Below are 11,264 nucleotides of genomic sequence, written 5' to 3'. Positions count from 1 at the left end.
CAAAGTGAATATCTAAGGCAATAGAGTCCTTCAGGACTGCAGATAAAAACTGTGATAGCACTTTGGGGTCTGTGGTTGTTATCTCTAAGTCTAGGGAAGCTCCTAGACATTTATGGGTATTATTTTCTGGTATGGATCAACTGTTGCATGAACAGATATTTTGAATTCTGTTTATTATTTGGTGTATTATGAATATGGTATAAAAAGATTTTGTGTGTAACATAATAGCTGGTGTGAGATAGACTTTGGAAAGCAATGAATGTGAAAGGAGGTTAAATCGTTCCTTGCTCACGCACAGACTAGGGAAGTGGGAAGAGGTTTACATTTAAGCTGTAGCCAAAATGTCAGGTGTGGGAGGTAGGTTTTGCAGAGCATTCTTCTGGTGTATTAAGCAGAGATATGCAGTTCATACCAAAAGGGAATTATGGGTTTATGATGGGATACACAAGCATCTTAGAGGTAAAGCAAAGGTGGATATTGCTTTTAGCACTTGAGCTGAGTTTTTGTGAATATCTCTTTTATTGTGAATAGCTCCGCTCTGCTGGAATGTTAGTTGAATGTTGAATACTTTATTTTTCCAAAATACGTTTCTTTTACCTGATCCATCTCAATAAGCTTTCTCCAGTAAATAATTGTGTATATGTATGTATTTTCAAGTTAATCTTAACAGCAGAAAAGCTTAATTCTGTGCTATTTTCCTAATCAGACTGAGTGCTGATGTTTCAGATAATGAGTCAACTACCAAACCATGCTTCATTTTTGTTTTATAAAATGTAGATTGTTCCAGAAAAATACTTGAAGTATGACTTCTAAATGTAGTAGTTTGTTCTGTAACAAAACACATGTTAGAGCTGAAGAGAGATATCCAAGTCAAGATAACATAGGAAGTCTTCTACCTACTTAGGCACTGTCCTGTGATGTTCACATATTGAGTAATTTTATGCAGGTATAAAATAGGATCGCTTCTGCATGTGAAAAACTTAAGATAGTGAAGAACCCCTTAAGCCATGATGACTTAAGAAAATATACCTACAGCATAACTTGAAATGGGTGTCGCTTATGATTTATGAAAAGTCATTCAAAAATATGGTATCATTCAGAAACAGAAAAATAGAGAAAAAATAACATAAGATCTGGCTGTTGTCTGCTAGAAGAATCTGTGTTCTTTTTTGCTTATCTCATATCTGAGTGAACTGCTTTTAATTCCTGAAGTTTGCGTGACACCAGGAACATTTTTGTATTGTACCTAACACTGTAAAGAAGTCATTTTCTGAGCTCCTTAGTATTTCTTCTAGAGGATCCATAGCTCTCATTTCACGCTTTCAGAACAATTCAGATACAGAAGTGCATCCCCTCTCATGTCATATTATTAATAAGTAAAAGCTGACCATAATTTTGGACTTGAACAAATGTTGAAAAACATACACCTGATTTTGTTGAAGTCTTGGGACTAATTAAGGTCTCTATATCACTGTATTATTTCTGTAAGAGGATCTTGCTTTTGAAAGGGAAAGGGCTTAACTTTTAGAGAGAACCATGTGTAAAAACTGCTGCTTGGATTGGGCAGCCTTTTGGATACACTTTCATACATATTTTGAATGTTAAATTGACTTCATAATGATCAAGGAAGCAGAAGATCAGGATCCATTGTGAAGTGTAAAAGAAAATATAACTTTACACGTGAAAATAACTTTGAACTATTCAACTGGATAAAATGAGTGTATTTTCATATTTGTTTACTGTGTTACCTTAAAGCTAGATTTAGAGAAATGTGGAGAAGTTCTGGTCTAGCAGAATCCTTGCTGTTCTTGGGTCTCCAGCCTGACACTTTTTTTCATATAGAAGGTTATTAGACTGGTAATGCAGATAATTATTACACTGTAATCCTGCCACTTCCTTTTTTCTCAGCTCCCAATCGTTTTTCCTGACACCTGCTTTGGGAGTAACTTTGATGTTTTGTAGATGTAAAAAGCACAGAACAGAATAAAATGTAGACTCATTGAGGTTGGAAGTACCTCCAGAAATTGTCTACGACAATCCTCCATCAAAAGGAAAAGGTCAACTGAGGCAGGTTGCCCTGGTTGTCTCCAGCTCAGTATTCATTATCTACAAGGATGGCGATTCCACATACTCTCTGGGCAATATGGGACAGTGTTTGATCACCCTTATAATAAAAAAGGGGGCCTTATTACATTTATGGGGAATTTCCTGGATTTCAGATTGTTCTCATTGCTTCTCATCCTGTCACAGGGCACTGCTGAGAAGATTTTGTCTTTATCAGGCTTACACCCTCCTGTGAAGCATTTTTACAAATGTGAGAGATCTTCCTGAGCTTTCTCTTCTCCATGCTGAAGAAGACCCAGATCTTTCAGCCTCAACTTCTGTGAAAGATACTGCAGTCTTTCAGTGTCTCTGTGGTCCTGCTGTGGACCCTCTCCAGTATTGCCACATCCGTTGGGGAGCCCAGGTCTGGACCCAGCTCTACAGATGTATCTTACCAGTTCTGTGAAAAGAGGAGGAACCATTCGCTTGACCTGATGGCAAACCTTTCCCTAGTGCAGCCCAGAAAGATGCTACCTGTCTTTTGCCATCAGGGTACATTGCTTGGCTAATTTTTAACTTGTTCACTAGGACCCTGAGGTCCTTCTCTGCAAAGCTGCCTTCCATCTGGCCAGCCTCCAGCACATACTGCTGCCTGCAGTTATTCCTGCTGAGGGACAGGACTTTGAATTTCCTTTTGTTGCACTCCATGAGGTTTCTGTTTACCCATTTGTCCACCTTGTAAAGTCCTTCTGGATGGCAGCACACATAGGCATATTAACAATTTCTCACAGTCTTCTATCACCTGCAAACCTGCTGAGAGTGCAGTCAGTCCCATGACTACTGATTTTAAACAGTGTTAATCCCAGTATCAGTGCCTGCACTACAGTACTGACAACTGACCTTCAGCTGGTCTTTGTGACACAATCACAGCTCTTTGAGCCTGGCAGTTTCATCAGTTTTCAATCCACCTTGTTGTCTGCTTATTCTGTACTTCATCAGTTTGTCTGCAAAGGTGTGATGGAAGACAGTGTGGAACACTTCACTAAAATTAAGATGAAACAACTCCACCTGCTCTCCTATCTTACACCAGGCCACTCACCTCATCAGAGAAGGCTATCAGGTTGTTCAGGAATGATTTCCCCTTCATAAATCCGTGCTGACTACTCCAAATAACCTTCCTGTCCTTTATATGTTTGAGTAGTTTTGTCCATCATCTTCCCAGGAGTAACGGTGAAGCTGATCAGCACGTAGTTCCCCAGATCCTCCTTCTTCCTTTTCTGGTAGATAGGAGGGATGTTAGCTTTCTTTCAGTGCTTAAGAACACCCTTTTCACCTCTAATTGCTGTGATTTTTCAAAGGTGATTGGGAGAGTCTCACAGGGACATTGGCCAGTTCCCTAAGCACCACTTGGTGCATCCTATCAGTACCCTTAGACCTGTGAATGTCTGCGTTGTTGAAATGTTCCCTATCCTGGTCCTCCTCTAGGAGGGCTGTTTTCTTGCTCTGCACTTTCCCACTGGTCTCCCTACAACCTGCAGCCTGACAGGTTGCCACAACGTAGTAAAACAGCTTGTTCCAGTCCCAGGAAAATTTTGTGTGGGGTACTTGACTGGCCATGGTATGAGGGCTGTCTACATATCTCACCGTGAAACTAGGAACGTGCGTGCAGCTTCTCCACAGCTAATGACAAAGTGGTTGGCATGGCTCTGTGTGTGTGTATGTGCACCCAGCACATGATCAGGAGGGCTACATTTTGGCTACATCATTGGTCGTGTGATTTGGAGGATTGTTAGGTCATGTGACTATCTTTCCTGACATCATAAGGGGTAGTGTTTGTAATGGGTAAAAGGATGCTACTTCTTGATGTGAACAAGAGGAACCTGGTCAATACATTGTTCCAAGTACTAGAGCTTGGGTTTTTTTTCAAGTCCTCCCCTATTAGTGAAATGCAACAGTACTGGGTTTGTCTCTAGTGCAGAAATTTAATTTTTGTTTGTGAGTGGGAAAAAGGTGCTTACAAAAACGGGGTAACATGTCTTGGAAGAAAGCTTAGGAGATTTATATATTAAGAAAAAGTGGTTTTTTAGGACATGAATTTTGAGCAAAATTATTCCCAGTGACATCCTTTCATAGGACTTGTTGCGCTGCCTGTTTCCCTGCAGCAAATCAGTGTTTTTATCACAGGTGAGAAATCTGGCATTGAGTTGACCACCGAGAGATTACAAGGACTCTGCATTGGCAAAGGGACCACCCAAATACTGACATTCCACTGTGCTCAAATCAGCAGTCAGAAACTTCAGTGGCATGCACTCAGAAATGCATGTTGAGGATAAGGATCCTTCAGGAGAAGGAGGAGGGCTCACAGTTTGTAGAAGAAATCTGGTAAAAATACGTGGCCACTAACTAACGTATGGCACACAATACTGTACACATGGGAGTGAATGAATGAAGTGGAAGCCAGGACAGCACACAAAGGCTGTACACCAGAGAGCTGCCAGTTCCTCTGCTTCTAAAGGCACTATGAGAAGATGAAAAAATGAGTTCTTTGAAGAACAGTCATATAGTGCAAAGCAGGGACAGCTGCTGTGGTAGCTCTGGCACAGACCAAAAGGGGCTGCTTCCTGCTTGAAGTGCAGTTCCTTTTTCTGGAGCTCAGCACACTTGATTCATTCAAGAATTCAGAATATTTTTTTCTTGTTCAACCCCCATACCTCCGTGTTTTAGATGTTTCCACCTCCAGTTAGTCTGATGTGGATTCCCATCCCGTTGAGGTTATTGGGTTCACCTGTGTAGAAGACTGAGACTTTGAAATCTTAAAGCCAGACCACTGTGGGTGGATGATCATAATGAAATTTTGTCACCGAAATTTTATCGTGGCTGCTAAGAAACAGTAAATGCTATATCTCTGAAGGTTTTAAGTAAATTTTAACATTTAATTGACTCACAGGAAGAGCAGACTACTTAATAACAGAGTTCTCCTTCCTCTTTGTCAATTCCTCTTTTTGTTATATAAGAAACTTTAACAGTTTACTGTAAGTTTACTGTATCCCTGCTGTCAAAGATGGTGAAATACTCAGCTCTGAAATCTTTAAATCTTTTAACTGAGAGATTAATTGGTCTCAAAAGCTTTACTGAAAAAAAGTGCTACCTGGGACTTAGAAGAAACAGATATTCTGCAGAACATGGGAAGTGTATCAGCATCCTGCTAATTGCAGTGACTGTTTGTGGTGTGTTTTTGAGGATTTGGACTTCGAATATTTCCCAGATATTTTGCAAATATTTCCCAGCCCTGTGGCACTAAGTGAGGAACACCTTGCCCAAGTGGTGCTGAGTTTCTGCAAGTGTTTGTGTGAAAACTGTGTGGTATTTTTGCAGTTTTGATCATGGCTGGTCCATACTGCATGTGCTGTGACAAACAATATGAAGACAAGTAAATTAATTTTCACAAATTTATGAAGGTTCACCTTATTCTTCCCTGCATTAGCAACTTGTCTGCATTAAGAACATTCTTAAGATAGTTTTTCCTATGAAATTTCCTTAATTGTCCTGTCTTGGGGCATCATGGCTGCCTTTAGGACTTCTTTTTCCTCAAGGGCATATGGTGGTGGCAGTCAGCACAGAGCATGGAACAGATCTAGACCTGTGCTCACAGCCTGTAGCAGATATCAGTAAGAGCCTCTAGCCTGTGGCACTGGTGAACTCACACATATAAGACTTTGGAGTGTCTAGGAGTGCATGTGGGAATGCATTCCAGAGCTCTCAGCCTCTGGGTTTCACTCCTGTTTGCTACCAAACATAGTTACGTTTGTTTGTGCCATGTCAGACTTACAGGCACATGCACAAATGTTTGTAGTCTCTTTGGGTTTCCCCCTTCTTGTAAGTCAAGATGAAGACTTCAGTGCCTCTGAAAATGTACTATAACATGTACTAAAATTAGGCATAGCTTTGTATTTTACTGGTTTGGCTTATTACAGGATCTATCCTTAGTTGTCATAGGGTCAGCCAGTAAACTTTTTGGGCTCCAGCACTGACCTAAACAGAAGAATGGAAACCTTTATTTGATTGGTGAAAGGCAGTTTGTTACTTTGATCATTAATACGGAACAGAAGCCATTCACTGTGTGAGAATGACCGTGAAAGTCAGGCAGAATACCTTTTGGAATCTGAAGGAAATTAAGATTACATGATGCAGTCCTGCATCTCTCGGATCAAATGTGAGTAGAGTATACAGGAGAACTACTGTCCCACCATTCCTCACATGTTCTCTGAGTGGGGAGGTTGGGAACCACGTGGAAGGACAGCCACCTTGTCTCTGTCCTGTGGCCACGCGTGTTTCTCCTCATCAGTTGATTTAACCCAGCTTCATCAGTATTGTTATCAGCATTATTCTTGGTAAAGAGTTAATTTTTCACTTACATGTGGGTGTATTTGATCTCCCTCTCTCTCTGTATCGGAGGAGCCAGGGGTATTGAATCCGAGGGAGGAGACTTCTGTCTGAGGTCTCCACCCCTCCAAATTGTCTCAAACTGTCTCAAAATAGGAAGAAATAATTCACATATAGATTTCCTGTGGTATTTTAGTCTGCATTGTTTGTAAGCATAAGTCGAAAGCTTGTTGGCCAGCTGAGGTACCGAACAGTTGACATTCCTTGTACTTGAAATCCCCCAGTCTTTCACTGGAGTCCTCAGGTCTCTTGGCAGCGAGCTGAGGATTTACCACTGCAGCAATGGAAGTGGCTTTATGGAGATACTGAAAGCTGCCACTCTCCATTCTGACCAGAGATGAGTCTTAGCTCTGTGAAAGATTTGAATCAAACCCAAATCTGGTTCAAATTTCTGTCTTATCTGTAGGGTATGTCGTATGAATAAACACTGAAACAAAGCTGTACCACGACTTTCTGGTCGTCCACTGAAGTCTGACACTTTCCTATATTCATTGTGTGTCCTGTGAGACAGAAGTGGCAGATTCCTTGTTACAGTTCTACACCAATGTGTAGGATTTTCTGTTTCTGTGACTCAAAAGGCAGATACTTTGGCTCCTACAGAAGTACTTTTAAGAAGAAGGATCTAAGAGACCTACAGGTTGTTACATATTGTATTTCTGCTTTCTGACAGAACAAAACAGTCATTTCAAAATTTTTAGTTCTAGCCCTGCAAAACAATGTCATAGCAGAAATCAAGATTTCTGTATATTGAAGACCGATTTCTTCTTCAGAACTGTGCCATGCATCTCTCTGGCACCCGTAAATGATAGGAATTTTTGAAATTTTCTTCTGTTATGCAAGTAATATTTCATATTTGATTAAAAAAAAAGACAACTATGTGTAATTTCTTAGAGCTTTAAAAAGCTGAATCTACTATATAAGGAGAGTGACACATACAATAATCTTTTTCTTTTGTCTGTGCAAGGATTTTACCTCCAAATCCCATTTATTAAAAGAAGAAAAAAAAAGGCTATAGGACACTGGAATTCTTTTAAAACTTGCACATATTTTTTATATACAGACTTGAAATTTTAAAGCTACACCATCTAAATAGCACTATGTAACCCTATGAAGAGTTACAACCTGGGTGCATGCCTACAGGACAACTTTTATATGGTCAGGAGTGTATTCATCTGTTAAGTCTTTTAGTATATGTATATACATGTATGCATCAGTTTATAAATATATATGTGTACTTATATACATATGTGCACATATATATGCAACATTTATTTATTCTTGAACTGTAAAGACAGCAAGCTATACAGCTGTAGAGAACAAATTCCAACTACATCGATATCCTATTTACACAGATGCACTGCAGAAGGCACAAGAGAATGTTCCTTCCTGCACCTTCTGAGTAAGCATCCATTCACTAATGCATCTCTAAACAAAGTTCCTGAATTCATGGACTCTTATTAGAACTCCCTCTGCTTGATACTGCTTCCATTTCTGTTGGAAGCTGGGCTCCTTGTTGCTGTTTCAGGTTTTTTTTTTTGGAATGAACATGCTGAGGGGATCACAGTGCTGCTTGTGAAAGAAGCCTGGCTGAGTACTGGCTTTTTTATCTTTGATCTCAGATGAAGGCTTTCCAAGTGTGGCTCAGTAGGTAGTTGACTGCCCCTCCTACTCACTTTAAATTTTAAGTGTGTCTTATCTCCCAGGATGATTTGTCTTTCCTTTGCAACAGAGTCTCTTTACCGAATCCACAAGAGAAGAAATTCCTGGATGGAGCTGGAAAATGAGGGCATCTTTTCCTCGGGGTAATGTACGTTTTCACCTCTGTGAGACCAGCAATTCTGTAAAGCGTCAATATTCCTGCAAGAAGAAAAACTCAGGGCAAAGGAGCTCTGTGTTGTGCTCGGGGTAGTATTTACTCTTTGTGGAGCCAAGCAAAAGAAAAACTTCTGCCCCTGACACAAAGTTTATACCTGCTTCAAGTGATACTCTATCTTCAGGAAAGTCATTGGTAGAAAAGGTATTACTGCAGATATACTGCTAAGGTCTTATTAAAGCAAATGATATTGGGAGAGTTGTACCAAATAAATGTTTGTTGTTCTTTTTTATTTATTTTTTTTTAAGAACTGTCAATCTGGTTGCAATCCTGTGGACTGCAAGTATTTCCAAATTGAAAATAATTGTGTGTGCCTTTTAAAATAGCAGTATCTGTCAGTTTCCTTGACTATGAGAGTTGAAACCTGAAATCAGACTCTTAACTTGAGCAAGAATTCCTTAATGTGCACTTTCTTTGCTTGGCAAACTTGCTGCTGATAAGCAAGCAGACAGCACAGTAGGATGAGACTAGGAATGTTGTGTAACACAGTTGTTCTCTTTCTCCCTATTTTGCTTTTTCTTTTCCTCATCCTTCAGCAAGTGTGCTCTCAGGCACTCTTGAAAAGCTGCCAGTCCAGAAATCTAAACCTGAAATCTAAATCTGAAATTCTTCCCAGCCTTAGATTTCTGATACCCTTTTCGTGGCATAGGCAGATTAAAAAGGATCCCCAAAGTAATTTCTGTGGAGAATGGCACTGGAGAAGGGAAGGCAAGGTCAGTCTGATGATCCTCAGAGACATGAAAGTCCCAATATAGAAAAGCTAATGCTATTTGTACCTTGTCTGAGTACTCTTGATATTTAAAACTGTTGAAGAAACAGAGAACAATGGCAATAATTCTTCTAATAAGTGTTTACTCCCTCTTTACTATATCTCTTCTGTGCTTTGGTGGGTTTTCACATAATGCTTCTCATATGTTTGACGTTATCAGCTATTAGTAAAAGCACACATAATTTAGATTGTATGAAGATTAAGGAACTATAAGGTCTGTTGGGTGTTGTGGTTGTTAATGGGCTGCAAGGCTGAGGGGATGCTAAAAACTTTTGCAGCACTGACATCTACATTCATGCTGATCTGTTAGGTTGCTCCCAAAGGATCAGCTCGGTAGAAAATCACCTTGTTTGTATCCATACACTGAGGGTTACTCTAGACACACCTTATGGCACAATGCACAGTAATAAGTAAATAGATAATATCTATCCCCTGGGGCCTTGGCTAAGTACCCTTGTTCTGCCCCAAACTACCTGCTTGTGGTCCATCTGTGGGGGGCAGACTGATCTGTGCCACAAATCCACCAGCACCTTGTAGCAAGAGCAAGGGGTGAAAAGTGAACCTGACATCCCTGGGAAAGATGGCCTAGGTCACGGTGCTGAAATTGTGAGGATAAAGCCCATCAGGGATTGATGGTGTGGCAATTCAGATTGCTTCCCAGAGCACCTGAGCAAGAGGCAAAACACATGTAAAAGTGATACACACCTAATCTGTGCCAGAAAAAAATTCTGTTAGTTTGCAGGACAAAAATAAATTTTATTTTCCCATTTGCAGGTATTGTGAGCAGAGGAGAGGATACCTTAGAGTCCTACAATCATGTAGAAGTCCCAAAGGGCATAAAAGACTGTATCCTATTTTAGCAGGTTTGGCCCTCAAGCAGTGATCTAAGGGCCATCTGCCCAGGCAGCTGTTCTTTCTGGGTGACACAAAGCAACCCCAATGGGCAATGCTTTTGACCCCACAAGTCAGCCCTCAGTTTTCATTTGCTTAGAGATGAACTCATGTGAGACCTGGCTTTTTGAAGTGTTTCAATATGGGTCTGGGTTAGTCTTTACTCACACAGAAGCCTGTGGGCTCCCCCTCTCCCCACTTAAACCATTGCCACCGATGGGGGCTGTGGTGGCTGCCCTGGACTTTGGGGAATGGATGCCAACACAGTAGCCAAGGAATGGTGACCCAGGCATCTGGTTGATATGGAAATATGACTGTAAGTCAATTATCTTACTCCATAAACAGGGGGCAACACAGGGCCCATTAGATTTCCTACATGGCAGCAAGCTGCATGCCAGGATTTCCCCTTGAGTAGGGACACCTCTTGAGGTTACTCCTCGTAGCTGAGCTAATTGCTGTGGCAGATTTTTGGTGAGTGATACTAGCATGTTTAACTTAGAAATCTTAGCTAAGTGATATAAAGAATTGATTGTGCACAGATAATCTGTTACACATAAGCCTTTAATCAAGTCTAAGTCTGGATCCAGCCACACCTAAACTCCCTTCAGAAAAGAGTTTAGAGTGCTAGGGCGTCCTTTCTGTACAGGAGGTTCTCACTGAGAGTTTTGTCTGACCCTGTCCTCTATACAGTAAATAGTCAAGTGTACCTTGTCATTCAATCTTGTTAAACCACCATTTCATTTACCATTTCAATTTGTTAACTTAGTTCTATATCAATAAAGTTTATTGTTGCTTCTCTTTTATGAGTGAAGTGCGTAACTCCATCAGTGACAAGGCCTTTGCTAAATACAGGGAATTGTCACCACATGCACTCAGGACATCCTGATCCAAGAGAGAATATTATCCAAATTATTTTAAAGATAAAGGGAAATTTTATCTCTTTCCTACAGATGTGTTATAGTGGTCTCGCTTGACTATATGAGCACTTTGGAGATGTCCCTAGACAAGAATGGGTAATTTTTGATACAGCAGTAATTTGGATTAGGCAAGGATTTAGCTGGCCCTGTTCGAGGTATATGGTGGTGATTATCATAGAATCATAGAATCACAGAATCATAGAATCAACCAGGCTGGAAAAGATCTCTGACATCATCAAGTCCAACCCTTGGTCCAACCCCGCCGCGGTTACCAGACCCTGGCACTGATGCCACATCCAGTCTCATCTTAAACGCCTCCAGGGACGGT

Source organism: Chiroxiphia lanceolata, chromosome Z (genome assembly GCF_009829145.1).
Source record: "Chiroxiphia lanceolata isolate bChiLan1 chromosome Z, bChiLan1.pri, whole genome shotgun sequence".
NCBI lineage: Eukaryota > Metazoa > Chordata > Aves > Passeriformes > Pipridae > Chiroxiphia > Chiroxiphia lanceolata.
The sequence above is the reverse complement of the archived record's forward strand: the minus strand, read 5'-3'. Positions refer to the sequence as shown.